Source organism: Aquarana catesbeiana, linkage group LG09 (genome assembly GCF_042186555.1).
Source record: "Aquarana catesbeiana isolate 2022-GZ linkage group LG09, ASM4218655v1, whole genome shotgun sequence".
NCBI classification, from domain to species: domain Eukaryota; kingdom Metazoa; phylum Chordata; class Amphibia; order Anura; family Ranidae; genus Aquarana; species Aquarana catesbeiana.
Window position 1 is genome coordinate 44367853 of NC_133332.1, and position 16352 is coordinate 44384204.

Here is a 16352-nt window from a genome sequence, read left to right on the forward strand (position 1 = left end):
ATCCAACCGTGTGTACAGGGCATAAGACTGGAAAGCCATTAAAGTTCATGTGCGTGTAAAGGCAGGCGTCCCAATACTTTTGGTATTATAGTGTATATGGAGCCGCTTGGCAACTTGGGTTCTCTGTTCTGTGCCCCAGCTCTGATAACACCCTCAGCCCCTCTGACACATCTAGTGGAATGAAAATCACAACACTTAAAGAGTTACCAGCAAAGATACCCTTCACTTGGTATTGAGCTAATACCACAAAATGAGTTTAATGATAAAGAAAATCGATGTATTGGCATAGGTTGGAGGAGGTGAAGGTTTGAGCAGTTTTATGATGCCACAGAAACTTAGATTAGAGTTCTGTACCACTACACTGGAGTTAACATATAAACCAGCAAGATCAGTAGTAGGCAGCGAACATGAACATTAACTGTGTTGAGAACAAGGATAATGCAACTACTTAGGGTCTACCCAAAGAAGGACTAATTGTTTTGTGTTACCGCTGGGTGATACCCCTATACTAGGCAATTAAAAAGGTCCCTATGAGGCAACTGTGAATAGTCAGTCTTTAGTCCTTGATCTTCAGCCGGCAACAATGGGGCCCAATAATACCGTTGATGCACATAAGAACAGTCACAGTAGAGCCTGCAGGCAGGAATAGGTTATAGGGCAGCTGTGCGGTCAATCCCTAGGAGCTCAGTCTCTCTAATGACAGTAGGTCATGGCTGCAAGGCCCATTTACCAGTCTCAGAGATCCAGCACATAAATCCCACTGCTTGAGAAGGAATCCTCTGCCCTAGCTCAGCATGGCTCTGCACCTTGGCTCACACGGCAGTATCACTTTAGTGTGGGGGGGGGGGTGCGAGATTTCAGAGGTGTCAGCATAGTCTCAGTCCTTGTGCTTTACAGTGCTCTCTCTCTCAATGATCTTACAGTGATGTGCCCAGGGCCCCAGCTCCAGCTGGCAGCAGATCCAACTCTGGGGATGTGCTCACTCCTAAGTTTACTGGTAAAAATAAGTGTGAAATGCAAGACTTCGGTGGGTGTAAAAAGATGTCCACTTTCTGACTGTAGGCTTACTGCGAACGAGTGCGGGTGTACCAAGATGGCCACGGCGGAATGTCACTTCTGTTACAAAATCTGACAGGTCGCCGATTCTGACAGAACACCGACGAGCGGCCCCAAACTTGACTCCCAAGAGGAGTCAAGTTTGGGGCCACTCTGTGCAAATCCATTACACAGAGCAGGTAAGTATAAACCTTTTTTGTTTGTTTGTTTTTCCATAATTTGCATTTACAATCACTTTAGAGTAGAACTAAGACACAACTTTTTTTTAGGATAGAGGCAGTTTTTTTGCAAAATGAACAAACCCAATGGCAGGATCATTGCATTGTGCATTGCGCTAATGTGCATTTTTTTGCACTTTTTTGGTGTTTTTGTCAGATGACAGCACAGGAAAGCCTATTTAATTGAATGGGTTGCCCTATGTATGAAAAAAAGCACCAAAGAAGCACGTGCACCTTTTTTAAGGCCGTGAGCCTCGCTTGTTTTTTAACCATGTGTTTTGGCATGCGACTGTGTTGGGGTAATAATGGCACCACAAGCGAGATTCGTGTTTGAAGTGCGTTTGATCGCGAAACACACAGGTGTGAATGAGGCCTTAAGGTTATAGATAGGAAGCGGTAAGCGAGATTTCATGAAGAGTATACTTACCCTGTAATGTTGGATCTCTTCCTCTTCAACATATCAGAAACGCAGACACTTCCGCGTAACACAAGCAAAGCTGGCAGGTGGCTGGTCTAGAATGATTTGCAGCGATGTGCTAACCCCAGACAGAAGTTGTACAGGAACAGGATCTGAGTCGACATTCCGATTTAAAGAAACCGACAACCTCGTTGCTAAATCTTCGGTTTTTTTTACTTTTTTGTATACGGTGACAAATATGATGCAATAACAAAGAAAAAAAAAACCACATCCCCTTTCTTTATAATGGAAAACACTTTGTAGCCAGGATCACCCGTCTTTTAGGTGTGGGGAACTGTAGATCATGGGGCCCCATGTTGTCATTGATCTCAATATAAAAAAAGGTCTAAGGGCCAGTTACTACTAGGAATCTCACAAGATTCAGAATCTCGTTCCTGTGCGATTCAAATGCGGTTCAGTGCGGTGCAATTTGAGCCTTATCATTTTGAATAGGCTCAAATCGCACTGCAATGCAAAAAAAGTAGTGCATTAAATGAGGGCTGAGACAGGGGGTGGTCAAGAGAGTTGCCTTGGGCGCAATGGTTTATTGCAGGAATGGGGGGGGGCGCCCTGACCCTAATCCTAAGGGAAGGGGGGCGCAGTTTGTTATCTTTGCCCTGGGCGCTAGATGACTTTGTCCCCGCACTGCAGGCATTACTTTTGGAAATGCACTGCAACCGGATCTCATGGTAATTCCACACCTCCCAACTTTTTGAGATGGGAGCGAGGGACACCTATTAGCGAACGAATGTAGGCATAGGACACACCCCCTGCCACACCCCCTTAAAGGAGAATTATACAAAAAAATTATTAGTTAAACCCACAAGTGCTTTATTTTTACCACTACTATTCCTTTATATTGGATTTTGAAGTGTACAAATGCAGCAATTTAGTAATTGGATGAAAGATTTAGCACCGGGAAACACTTTTTGAAAGATTAATAGTTCATTTTATATACAACTATATAGATCAGACCAAAATAAGGGAAAATTGAGGAGGAATGAGGGACAGAGGGACTCTGTTCCAAATCAGAGACAGTCCCTCGAAATCAGGGTCAGTTGGAAGGTATGTTAAATTCAGTTTTGCGCTTAGGGTTGCCACCTGTCCAGGATTCACCGAAAGGCTTCACTGCCGGGTTCCCTTACCAGGAATGGCGATGGCTGCACCCGACAGTCGATCTGAAGATGGGCTGGGGTGCCGACATTTCGGGCTCCCTGGACAGGTAAGTGTCCATAATGTATTAAAAGTCAGCAGCTGCAGTATTTGTATTTTTTGTGGAGGGGGGTGCTGGACCTCCTCTTTCATTTCAGTGCTGGCCGGGATGACCAGAGGCTCTGAAAACACAATCTACACTGCTAAGACAGCTAAACAAATTCTCCTTACTGCACAGGCTGCATAGGGAAATATGTAACTAATGAAGTTTCCGGTATGCAACCAAACTCATCTCTTCTTCACATAAAATGTTACAGGGTCAGGACTAGATTTGTGTTATCTCCACATGTACACAGATTTTCTATATTCAATTTGCCTCAAGAGCACCCCAAATGTGGACCCCTTACAACTCCAGGCCCCATAACCCACATGGACTGCTATGGCTAGTGTTAGGCCACTAGCATGGTTGCTTTCATAATAATGCCTTAAATTTCCTCAAGCGGAGTAGACAGTTTGACTGCTTTGTTGGATTATTGCTATAAACCTCCTAATGGGGCCCCTTTCACCTCCAGGCCCCATTGCAGCCAGGTGGGCCACTATTGCTATTGTTTTACCACTGGTGTGAGTGCTTTTATGCCAGTGTCCTAAATTGTCTCAACAGCCCCCCTAATGGGGCCCCTTTCACCTCCAGGCCCCAAAGCAGCCAGGAGGGCCTTTATCACAGTGTCTTAAATTGCCTCAAGATCACCCCCTAATGAGTCTTCTTTCACCTCCAGGACCCACAGTAGTCAGGCAGGCCACTATGGCTACTTTTTTCTTAGATGGCTCTTGAGATGCCACTGGTGTGGGTGCTATCATGCCAAAGTCTTAAATTGCCTCAAGAGCCCCTCTAATGGGGCCCCTTTCACCTTCAGGTCCCACATCAGTCAGGTGGGCCACTGTGGATATTGTTAAGCCCCTGATGTGGGTGCTATCATGCCAGTGTCCTAAATTGTCTCAACAGCCACCCTAATGGAGCCCCTTTCACCTCCAGACCCAAAAGCAGCTAGGTGGGCCACTATGGCTATTGTTACACCACTGGTGTGTTTTCATGACAGTGTCTTAAATTGCCACAAGAGCACCCCTAATAGGGCCACTATGGTTATTGTTACGCCATTGGTGTGGGTGATTTAATGCCAGAGTCCTAAATGTCAAAGTGCTTTTGCAAGATCTACAAATTAATTCTGCTGCACACGAGGTTTGTTGGCGGGCCACTTTGGTTATTGTTACGGCATTGGCGTGGGTGCTTTTCGTCCAGTGTCTTTAATTTTGCTTCAGAGCCCTGCTAATGCGGCCCCTTTCACCTTCAGGCCCCACATCAGTCAGGTGGGCCACTGTGGCTATTGTTAAGCCCCTGATGTGGGTGCTATCATGCCATTGTCCTAAACTGTCTCAACAGCCACCCTAATGGGGCCCCTTTCACCTCCAGGCCCTACAGCAGCCAGGTGGGCCGCTATGGCTATTGTTACACCACTGGTGTGGATGATTTAATTCCACAGTCTTATATGTCAAAGTGCTTTTGCAAGATCTGCAAATCAATTCTGCTGCACATGAGGTTTGTTAGCAGCTCCTGCTGCTCATGTAAAGGTCAGATCTTAGTTGCAAAGCCGTGAAACCGAGCAAACAAGAAGTATTCTAAATTGGGCTCCTAAATGAGAACTATTTAAGACAAACAAACAGCTTATAAGTACAGAGTCATTTAAATAACAACTACATACGATCATCCTTGCTTAAATGTAGGTAAAGGATTAGGGTAAAGAAGGGTGAGACCCAGAAATAGAATATTTGATAGGCACTGTTGTTTCTAAGCTAATTCAAATGAACAGCCACAGGAAGTTTTCAAATAAGCTCAATGTCTTTGGTAAGACATCTCCAAAAATAAACAGGCTCCCTCAAACCGGTACCAGAAAGTGACTCAGATGTAAGCGTCCATGAAAATATGAATAGTTCACAATTCAATCATAAAAAGCATCCATAGCATTTCAGGAGCAACAACTCCCTTCTTCAGGGCTTGGGACAAGAGAATGGAAACTTGAAAGGACTTCAAATCAGTGCGACTGGTGCTTAAACTTTTGGGGCCAAACAAACTAAAAAAAAAACATCAATTGCAGCCTCACTGTGTCTGTCAAATGCAACCTTACTGTGTCCATGAAGTGCAGCCTCAGTGTGCCAGTGTGCCCATCAATGCGGCCTCAGTGTGAGAGTGTGCCCATCAATGCAGCCTCAGTGTGAGAGTGTGCCCATCAATGCAGCCTCAGTGTGAGAGTATGCCCATCAATGCAGCCTCACTGTGCCAGTGTGCTCATCAATTCAGCCTCACTGTGCCAGTGTGCCCATCAATGCAGCCTCACTGTGCCCATGTATTGCAGCCTCACTGTGCCAGTGTGCCTATCAATGCAGCCTCACTGTACCAGTGTGCCCCTCAATGCAGCCTCAGTGTGCCAGTGTGCCCATCAATGCAGCCTCACTGTGCCAGTGTGCCCATCAATGCAGCCTCAGTGTGCCAGTGTGCCCATCAATGCATCCTCACTGTGCCAGTGTGCCCATCAAATGCAGCCTCACTGTGCCAGTGTGCCCATCAATGCATCCTCACTGTGCCAGTGTGCCCATCAATGCATCCTCACTGTGCCAGTGTACCCATTAATACAGCCTCACTGTGCCAGTGTGCCCATCAATGCAGCCTCAGTGTGCCCATCAAATGCAGCCTAGTGTGCCAGTGTGTCCATCAATGTAGCCTCACTGTGCCAGTGTGCCCATCAAATGCAGCCTAGTGTGCCAGTGTGTCCATCAATGTAGCCTCACTGTGCCAGTGTGCCCATCAATGCAGCCTTAGTGTGCCCATCAATGTAGCCTTAGTGTGCCCATCAATGCAGCCTCAGTGTGCCAATGTGCCCATCAATGCAGCCTCGTGCTATCAACAATCACCACGATCTGTCCAGTCAGTGTCCACCATTCTGCAGTACTTGCTCCCTGTCATGACTTTACAACAACAATACACTGAGTCTGAGTCAATGACTGCCTGACCCGCCGGGCCGCCAGCAGTTTTTATTGGCCGTGCATCAGCCTGCCGAGTCAGACTCAGAGAGGCCCCTACCATGCGTTCCACTCCAGCATGGGGTGGCCGCGGAAAGAAACCGTAAGTGACGCAGTGATGCTTAAAGCACCGCCCTACGCCCTGCAGGCCGCCAATCATTAGGCAACAAATGGAGAGGAATTCCACAGTGTGAGTGCTCGGGGTGCATCGCTCTTCGTCCAGATGACGCTCTAAGTGTTGGCCAAAAAAGCTTCTGAATCTTGACCATGTGAAAAAAAAAAGGAAACTAATGCAGCCATCACTTCTGAGAATTGGTAAGCTGCAATATAAATAAATGTTTGGTATTGGTTTTAACCACTTCCCGACCACCCTATAGCAGAGTTACTACTGCAGAACGGCTGTTATGTGTAGAATCAAATATATATAAGTGATTCTACACTTCCAGGTAGGGGGTGCGTGTGCGTGCCGGAGGCACACCACTTCTGCTGCGATTGGTCACAACAAAAGCCGATCAGCGGGTGCTGGCCAATGCATGTCTGCCGGCACCCGCTGATCGTTAAGGAGAGACACAGGACGGAGCTCTACCTATGTAGATAATGCAGAGCTCTGTCCTCTCAGTAGGATAGTGCTGGATTTTCTTTCCCTGCAAAGGGAAAGAAAATCCAGCACATCCCTGAGTAATGCTACTTTCACACTGAGATGCCGGCCATTAGCGCTAAAGCGCCGCTCGTTTTTGCAAGGCTTTTCTCTAAACAAATTCTCCTTACTGCACAGCCTGCAAAGGGAAATATGTAACTAATGAAGTTTCCGGTATGCGACAAAACTCAGCTCATAAAATGTTACAGGGTCAGGACTAGATTTGTGTTATCTCCACATGTACACAGATTTTTTATATTCAATTTGCCTCAAGAGCACCCCAAATGTGGACCCCTTACAACTCCAGGCCCCATAACCCACATGGACCCCCCTAATGGGGCCCCTTTCACCTCCAGGCTAGAGTTGCCACCTCATCCCTTTAAACCCGAACACATATTAATTACACAGGTTCTGTGGCTGATTAAGGTGGTAATTAAACTCACTTTGAGCCTTACCTGCATTCAATTAGCCACAGAACCTGTGTAATTCATATGTGTTCGGGTTTAAAGGGATGAGGTGGCAACTCTACTCCAGGCCCCAAAGCAGCCAGGAGGGCCTTTATCCCAGTGTCTTAAATTGCCTCAAGATCACCCCTAATGGGTCTTCTTTCACCTCCAGGACCCACAGTAGTCAGGCAGGCCACTATGGCTATTGAGATGCCACTGGTGTGGGTGCTATCATGTCAGAATCTTAAATTGCCTCAAGAGCCCCTCTAATGGGGCCCCTTTCACCTTCAGGCCCCACATCATTCAGGTGGGCCACTGTGGCTATTGTTAAGCCCCTGATGTGGGTGCTATCATGCCAGTGTCTTAAATTGTCTCAACAGCCACCCTAAAGGAGCCCCTTTCACCTCCAGGCCCCAAAGCAGCTAGGTGGGCCGCTATGGCTATTGTTACACCACTGGTGTGGATGATTTCACGCCAAAGACTTAAATGTCAAAGTGCTTTTGCAAGATCTGCAAATTAATTCTGCTGCATATGAGGTTTGTTAGCAGCTCCTGCTGCTCATGTAAAGGTCAGATGTTAGCTGCAAAGACTTGAAACCGAGCAAACAAGAAGTATTCTATAAGGTTAAAAAAATACTGCGCTAACACAATAAGAAAAGCTGCGACTAAAGGTAGTAAACCGTGAATCTAATGTAATTAAAAAAAGTCGCGCTAAAAAAGATTATTTGAGAATAGCAACAATCTAGTGCCTAAAGTGATAAAAGGTAAATATGAATAAAAAATATAATTGAAACAATACCCAATGTATATAAACTCCACGATGAGATGGAATAAATTATATAGAATAAATGATATACAAAAAGGACTATTTTCTATGTGAAAAATAAATAGTGAAATAAATTAACATAGTTGAATGTGAACGACAAAAATTAATTTCCAGAACACTATTACCACGTGCAACAATATAAAGAAATATTGTGAAGATACTGAGCATATACCCTGTGAAAAGCAAAAAATAAAGCAATAAAAATTATAACCAAACTAAAAAAGTCCATAAAAAATCCAAGTCCAGAAAAACAGTAATTATTGAAGTTCTTGCATATTGTGGAAAACAGGCAAGTAGATATCCCCCAGTGCTAGGAGAAGTGCAGAGACAGACTTGCTGAAGTGACACAGGTGCATGGGCAGACCTCCACCGTTTAAAACAACTGCCTCTTACCAAATAGAGTTGGTCTCTAGATTATAGGAGACCTATGGAACGGATGGCTGCAACCCCAGCCAGGGATCTAGAACAGCAGACACTTGTTGTCATCCGGGACCCGGAACTCGCTCCGTCACACACAGCGAATAGAATAAGATGGCTCCAGAATTGGACAGAAAGCTATCAGTGGTTATGTTCAATCGGTTCCACCTTTTACAACAACTGAAATATAGGAGGAGGAGGAGGTCACTTCCCAGCGTGGAGGCTCCGATAATCCGCACAGTTCCCGGACACTGACCCCAGGAGCTCACACTCCACAGGCAGAGGAGATCGTTGTGGAGTGTGAGCTCCTGGGGTCAGTGTCCGGGAACTGTGCGGATTATCGGAGCCTCCACGCTGGGAAGTGACCTCCTCCTCCTCCTATATTTCAGTTGTTGTAAAAGGTGGAACCGATTGAACATAACCACTGATAGCTTTCTGTCCAATTCTGGAGCCATCTTATTCTATTCGCTGTGTGTGACGGAGCGAGTTCCGGGTCCCGGATGACAACAAGTGTCTGCTGTTCTAGATCCCTGGCTGGGGTTGCAGCCATCCGTTCCATAGGTCTCCTATAATCTAGAGACCAACTCTATTTGGTAAGAGGCAGTTGTTTTAAACGGTGGAGGTCTGCCCATGCACCTGTGTCACTTCAGCAAGTCTGTCTCTGCACTTCTCCTAGCACTGGGGGATATCTACTTGCCTGTTTTCCACAATATGCAAGAACTTCAATAATTACTGTTTTTCTGGACTTGGATTTTTTATGGACTTTTTTAGTTTGGTTATAATTTTTATTGCTTTATTTTTTGCTTTTCACAGGGTATATGCTCAGTATCTTCACAATATTTCTTTATATTGTTGCACGTGGTAATAGTGTTCTGGAAATTAATTTTTGTCGTTCACATTCAACTATGTTAATTTATTTCACTATTTATTTTTCACATAGAAAATAGTCCTTTTTGTATATCATTTATTCTATATCATTTATTCCATCTCATCGTGGAGTTTATATACATTGGGTATTGTTTCAATTATATTTTTTATTCATATTTACCTTTTATCACTTTAGGCACTAGATTGTTGCTATTCTCAAATAATCTTTTTTAGCGCGACTTTTTTTAATTACATTAAAGAAGTATTCTAAATTGGGCTCCTAAATGAGAACTATTTAAGACAAACAAACACCTTATAAGTACAGAGTCATTTAGATAAAAACTACATATGATCATCCTTGCATAAAAGGATTAGGGTAGAGAAGGGTGAGACCCAGAAAGAGAATATATGATAGGCACTGTTGTTTCTAAGCTAATTAAAACGAACAGCCAAAGGGAGATTTCAAATAAGCTCAAAGTCTTTGGTAAGACATCTCCAAAAATAAACAGGTACTTCAAATCGGTACCAGAAAGTGACTCAGATGTAAGCGTCCATGAAAATTTGAATAGTTCACAATTCAATTCAATCATAACAAGCAACAACTCCCTTCATCAGGGTTTGGGACAAGAGAATAGAAACTTGAAAGGACTTCAAATCAGTGGAGGCTGGTGCATACATATTTTTTTTTGGGGGGGGGGGGAGGGGGTGGCGTAAACGAACTGAGAAATTCTGACAAATACTGAAAAAAAAAACATCAATTGCAGCCTCAAAGTGCCTGTCAAATGGAGCCTTACTATGATCATCAAATGTAGCCTCACTGTGCCCATCAATTGCAGCCTCACTGTGCCCATCTTATGCAGCCTCACTGTGCCCGTCAAATGCAGCCTCACTGTACCCATCAAATAACACCTCACTGTGCACATCATATGCAGCCTCACTGTGCCAATCAATTTCAGCCTCAGTGTGCCCATCAAATGCAGCCTCACTGTGCCAATCAATTTCAGCCTCAGTGTGCCCATCAAATGCAGCCTCACTGTGCCAGTGTGCCTATCAATGCAGCCACAGTGTGGCCATCAATGCAGCCTCACTGTGCCCATGAATTGCAACCTCACTGTGCCATTGTGCCTATCAATGCAGCCTCACTGTGCCATTGTGCCGATCAATGCAGCCTCAGTGTGCCAGTGTGCCCATCAATGCAGCCTCACTGTGCCAGTGTGCCCATCAATACAGCCTCACAGTGCCCATGAATTGCAGCATCACTGTGCCAGTGTGCCCTTCAATGCAGCCTCACTGTGCCCATGAATTGCAGCCTCACTGTGCCAGTGTGCCCAGCAATGCAGCCTCACTGTGCCAGTGTGCCCAGCAATGCAGCCCCACTGTGCCAGTGTGCCCATAAATGCAGCCCAACTGTGCCAATGTGCCAATCAATGCAGCCTCAGTGTGCCCATCAATGCAGCCTCACTGTGCCCATGAATTGCAGCCTCACTGTGCCCGCATGCCCTTTAATGTAGCCCCATTGTGTCAGTGTGCCCATCAATACAGCCTCACTATGCCCAGGAATTGCAGCCTCACTGTGCCAGTGTGCCCATCAATGCAGCTTCACTGTGCCAGTGTGCCCATTAATGTAGCTTCACTGTGCCAGTGTGCCCATCAATGCAGCCTCAGTGTGCCAGTGTGCCCATCAATGCAGTCTCATGCTATCAACAATCACCACGGTCCATCCAGTCAGTGTCCACCATGCTGCTTTGCTTGCATTTCTTTTCTTTTTTTGTCTCTCCTCCTTCTGTTTTCACCTGGTGATCTGGACATTAACACACAGGTATTAGTGAGATACAACTCTGGAGGAATGAGAACAGGAGGCACAGCCGATAGCAGCATTGTGAGCCTCAGTGGGAGGGGAGTGTTAAGTGTATTAGCAGATTTAAATAAACTAACTAATTGAAGCCAAACTCCAGCTAATGCTGTATAAGCAGTTACGGCAGTTTTCCTTTTGGGATAAAGGTTTTGTATGAGGAAATAAAAGCACCCCTACCATTGTTAAAAGGTTTGTCTCATCCTCGTAAACTAATACTTTGCTGGAGAGCTTGAGCTTTTGAAAAACAGATTTGCTGACTGGATCACCAGATGAAAATAAAAGAAAGCAAGCTAAAAAAAGGAAACTAATGCAGCCATCACATCTGAGAATTGGTAAGCTGCAATATAAATAAATGTTTGCTTTTGGGTTTAACCACTTCCCGACTGCCCTATAGCAGATTTACTGCTACAGGACATCCGTTATGTGGAGAATCACGTATATATATGTGATTCTGCACTTCCAGGTAGGGGGTGAGTGCCACCGACACACCGCTTCTGCTGTAATTAGTCACAGCAGAAGCCGATCAGCAGGTGCCGGCCAATGCATGTCTGCCGGCACCCGCTGATCGTCAAGGAGAGACACAGGATGAAGCTCTACCTATGTAAACAATGTAGATCTCTGCCCTTTCAGTAGGATTGTGCTAGATTTTCTTTCCCTTCAAAATAGGGAATAAAATCCAGCACATCCCTGAGTAAGGCTACTTTCACACTGAGACGCCCGGTCATTAGCGCTAAAGCGACGCTCGTTTTTGCGGCGTTGTAGCGCTGTTTTAGCTGCGCTTTTTTGCCACTTTTTAGCCGCGGGTGGTTTTTACCCCAAAAAAAGAGTAAAACTCCAGTTTTTTAGGTGCTTCAGAAACGCTGCTCATTCATTCCAATGGGCAGGGTGTTTTGGGAGCGCTAAATACAGTGCTCCCAATCCGCCCCAAAGATGCTGCTTGCAGGACTTTTTGTAACATCCCGCAAGTGCACCGCAATGAGAGGCGGATTTCAGGCGCTTTGCAGAGGTTATTTTCAGCGCTAAAACACCTGAAAACCGCCCCAGTGTGAAAAGACACACTGCAATGAATGGGAGGCAGCTTTGAGGCATTTTGAAAAAAATTCCAGTATATATCCCATAGTTTGTACACGCTATAACTTTTGCGCAAACCAATCAATATACACTTATTGAGATTTTTTTAACCAAAAATATGTAGCAAAATACATATTGGCCTAACTATATGAAGACATGTGATTTTAAAAAATATATATATTATTGAATATGTTTTATAGCAGAAAGTAAAAATATGTTGTTTTTTTTAAATTGTCTGTGTTTTTTTGTTTATAGCGGAAAAAATAAAAACCGCAGAGGTGATCAAATACCACCAAAAGAAAGCTCTATTTGTGGGAAAACAAATTACATAAATTTCATTTGTGTACAGCGTTGCATGACTGCGCAATTATCAGTTGAAATAACGCAGTGATGTATCGCAAAAAATGGCCTGGTTATGAAAGGGGGGTAAATCTTCCGGAGGGCAAGTGGTTAATACCACTTTAAAACCAGAGAGAACTATATTGGAATCTGTATTTACTCTGACTCTCCTTTTAAAACTTTAGACATACACTGTGATCAGCAGCAGAAAGATCTCTCTGGTTTAAATTTGAAGTCCTTACACATTTCCATTCTCTTGTCCCAAGCCCTGACGAAGGGGGTTGTCGTCTCCGAAACCCAATCTTTTTTATGATCTAATTGTGACTTAATAATAAAAATAATATATAATAAAATCTACCTCTTGAGTTAGTGCCCATTTGTATAGGCAAATTGAAGTTTCTATTGCCATCTGTGCCCCCACTGGGACAATTTACCCCCTCTTTTTGTGCTGGTGATCATTGGTAATAGAAAGGGAGCAGGATTCCTAAATTATAAAGTAGCAAACGTGGGGTAAGCTTTCAATGGGGACACTCGTTTTGGTGACAAGTGTCTAAGAGGGGATCCCCCTCACTTTGGAGAGATTTACTTCTGCTGTGTCTTCAGGACAGGAAGTGAAGGGAAATCTCCCCAGCAGGACACAGATAACAACAAAAAAACTGATAGCGGTTTTAACAACTCACTACTCTATCCAAAATTTCAAAAAGGAGGTTTTGTCTAGACATGCATTATAATGGTTTGCAGGGAAAAGATGAACGGCTTATAATACAAGCACACATGATACAGTGTTGTGGGAATCCAAGAGAGATATCGCTATGCTCAGATACAGCACTACAGGAATTACCGTGTTTCCCCGAAAATAAGACCTACCCCCAAAATAAGACCTAGTGTTATTTTCCAGGACAGCTGCAATATAAGCCCTACTCCGAAAATAAGCCCTAGTTTAAAATGCTTGTAGACTCCTATAATCCACTCTATTTCTGGAGTATATAATGTACAATGTGTGTGTTTCTGTAATATAATTGTGCCAAATACCTTCGGTACAGGCCCCCCGCCCCCTCAGCAGTGTGGGGAAGAGAGCCCTGGTGCGTCATGGAAGTACCAAGTGGCGCTATAATGAAGGTATTTGGCACATTTATATTACAGAAACACACACATTGTACATTATATACTACTGTAATAGAGTGGATTATAGGATTTTACAAGCATTTTAACTTGGTTCACACTGGGGATTCCTGACAGGCAGGGAGGGAGAGGGGGAAAGAAGACATCACATTTTTTTACATGGTAAGACCTACCCTGAAAATAAGCCCTACTGTGTCTTTTGTTGCCAAAATGAATCTAAGACCCGGGCTTATTTTCGGGGAAACACGGTAGAAGGGTCATCTAATAGTGAATGAAATGCGTAAAAGTTGACTTCAGCTCCTGTTCTCCACCCATAGAGAACTCTTCAGACGCGTTTCGTCCTTTTCGGGCTTAATTGTAGAAAAGGGCAAAATGTATCTGAAGAGTTCTCTACCGGGGGAGAACATGAGCTGAAGTCATCTTTTACTCATCTCATTCACATTTATGCAACAAGCAGTTGGTGTCTATGTGCAGACGGCGACCATTTTGTTGAAGTCTACTGGAGCCTGACAAGCCGATTCTGTCTATCTTGCACCAGTCTTTTCACGTGCTGATTCGACTGACACAGGATTGGGGGGGGGGGCATTCAAGTGGGATTATTTTCATTTTTTTGGGCTACATATCTAATGTGAAGTTTTATTTTATTACAACATATTTTTAATATGCATGCTTGAATTGTTTGGAAGATTGGATGTGATGTCAGGAGACCCAGAGCTGTCACTCAACTGACACTATAACAGAGGTGTCAAACTCAATTCCATTGTGGGCTGCATCAGCATTATAGTTGTCCTCAAAGAGCTGGTTGTATCTGTGAGACTATATAAATGTATGCAGGGCCTATTTTCTCAGTCAATAGGTGCAGGAACTCAACCACGCCCCCCACAAACCTCAGTACAGAGTGCAGAGTTCAGAGGTGTGCTACATACAGAGTGCAGAGTTCTGAGGTGCACTACATACAGAGTTCAGAGATGCGCTAAGTACAGAGTGCAGAGTTCAGAGGTGCGCTACGTACAGAGTTCAGAGATGCGCTACGTACAGAGTGCAGAGTTCTGAGGTGCACTACATACAGAGTTCAGAGATGCGCTACGTACAGAGTACAGAGTTCAGAGATGCGCTACGTACAGAGTGCAGAGTTCAGAGGTGTGCTACGTACAGAGTTCAGAGGTGTGCTATGTACAGAGTACAGAGTTCTGAGGTGCACTACATACAGAGTTCAGAGATGCACTACGTACAGAGTGCAGAGTTCAGAGGTGCGCTACATACAGAGTTCAGAGGTGCGCTACATACAGGGTTCAGAGGTGTGCTACGTACAGGGTTCAGAGGTGCGCTATGTGCAGGGTTCAGAGGTGCACTACATACAGAGTTCAGAGATGCGCTACGTACAGAGTGCAGAGTTCAGAGGTGCGCTACATACAGAGTTCAGAGGTGCGCTACATACAGGGTTCAGAGGTGTGCTACGTACAGGGTTCAGAGGTGCGCTATGTGCAGGGTTCAGAGGTGTGCTACGTACAGAGTTCAGAGGTGTGCTACATACAGAGTGCAGAGTTCAGAGGTGCGCTACGTACAGAGTTCAGAGGTGTGCTATGTACAGAGTTCAAAGGTCTGCTACGTACAGAGTTCAGGGTTTAGAGGTGCGCTACGTACAGAGTTCAGAGGTGCGCTATGTACAGAGTTCAGAGGTGTACTACATACAGAGTTCAGAGGTGCACTACGTACAGAGTTCAGAGCCGTGCTACGTACAGAGTTCAGAGCCGTGCTACATACAGAGTGCAGAGTTCAGAGGTGCACTACATACAGAGTTCAGAGGTGCGCTATGTAGAGAGTGCAGAGTTCAGAGGTGTGCTGAGTGCAGAGTACAGAGTTCAGAGGTGTGCTGAGTGCAGAGTACAGAGTTCAGATGTGCGCTACATACAGAGTGCAGAGTTCAGAGGTGCGCTATGTACAGAGTGCAGAGTTTGGGGGTTTACTATGCAGGAATCAACTCTCTTTCACAGGCTGTTCGCATGTCACTTTCACCCCTCTGACTGGGTGCAAGGGCCTATAAAGCACGTGTTTGACACGTGCTTTATAGTATTCCCATTTGCTCAGGAAGCTACATAAAAGGTTATATAGGGAGGTGTAGGGGAGGGGCACAGAAGCTGGACCTGAACAGACAGGAATTAGACACTCCCAGAAAAGGGGAGGGCTATAACATGGAAAGACGGAGGGGCTGGTATTAGTAAATTGACTCTTCCTGGAATAGTCACATATTCAAAGGCACATCGCAAGAAATAACACTGCAGGTAACCTTTTCAAATATTAGATTTTTCTGTAATTTACCCCCAGTTTTTTTTTTTTCATTGATAACAGGGTCTCTATAATGGGTGCAGCAACATACTAAAAGTTAGTTTTTGGGTTTCCATACACATATTTTATACGTGATTTTGATTTTCAAGCCTGTCTCTCATTGCAGAAAATGTTGTTTTGTAAAATAATGATCATTAAAGCTTAGTGAATTTAGCAATTTCTCTGTTTATTGCATCCTTTTTCCTGTCCTTTCATCTGCGTCCAGTGTGTTGATTACTCTTATGGAAATAAAAGAAATGTGTGCATAGCTGAGGAAGAAAACATGATGGCAAGATGTGATAGCTTGTAAAGTAGTGTGACCAGGGGATTAAAGTGCATTAAAGGTTCAGCTTTAAAAAAAAAAAAAACAAACAAACATGTCATACTTACCTGCTCTGTGCAATGGTTTTGCACAGAGCAGCTCGGATCTTCTTTTTTCGGGTCTCCCGTTGGCGCTCCTGGCTTCTCCCTCCTCAACCAGTGCCCCTAATAG

At 44.6% G+C, this 16352-nt stretch overlaps 1 protein-coding gene across 3 annotated transcripts in view; it reads right to left on the reverse strand.

Annotated features, from left to right (window-relative positions):
- The window catches only part of GPSM3 (G protein signaling modulator 3), a 107115-nt gene that overhangs the window by 40737 nt on the left and 50026 nt on the right, over positions 1-16352 (reverse strand). The window contains exon 1 of one of the 3 annotated variants that reach the window (XM_073598390.1): positions 1702-1852. The exons of the other annotated variants lie outside the window; for them this stretch is intronic. The gene's annotated coding sequence lies outside the window, so the exon portion shown is untranslated. Of the gene's footprint in view, positions 1-1701; positions 1853-16352 lie in introns of those variants that run through there. 3 annotated transcript variants of the gene reach the window in all.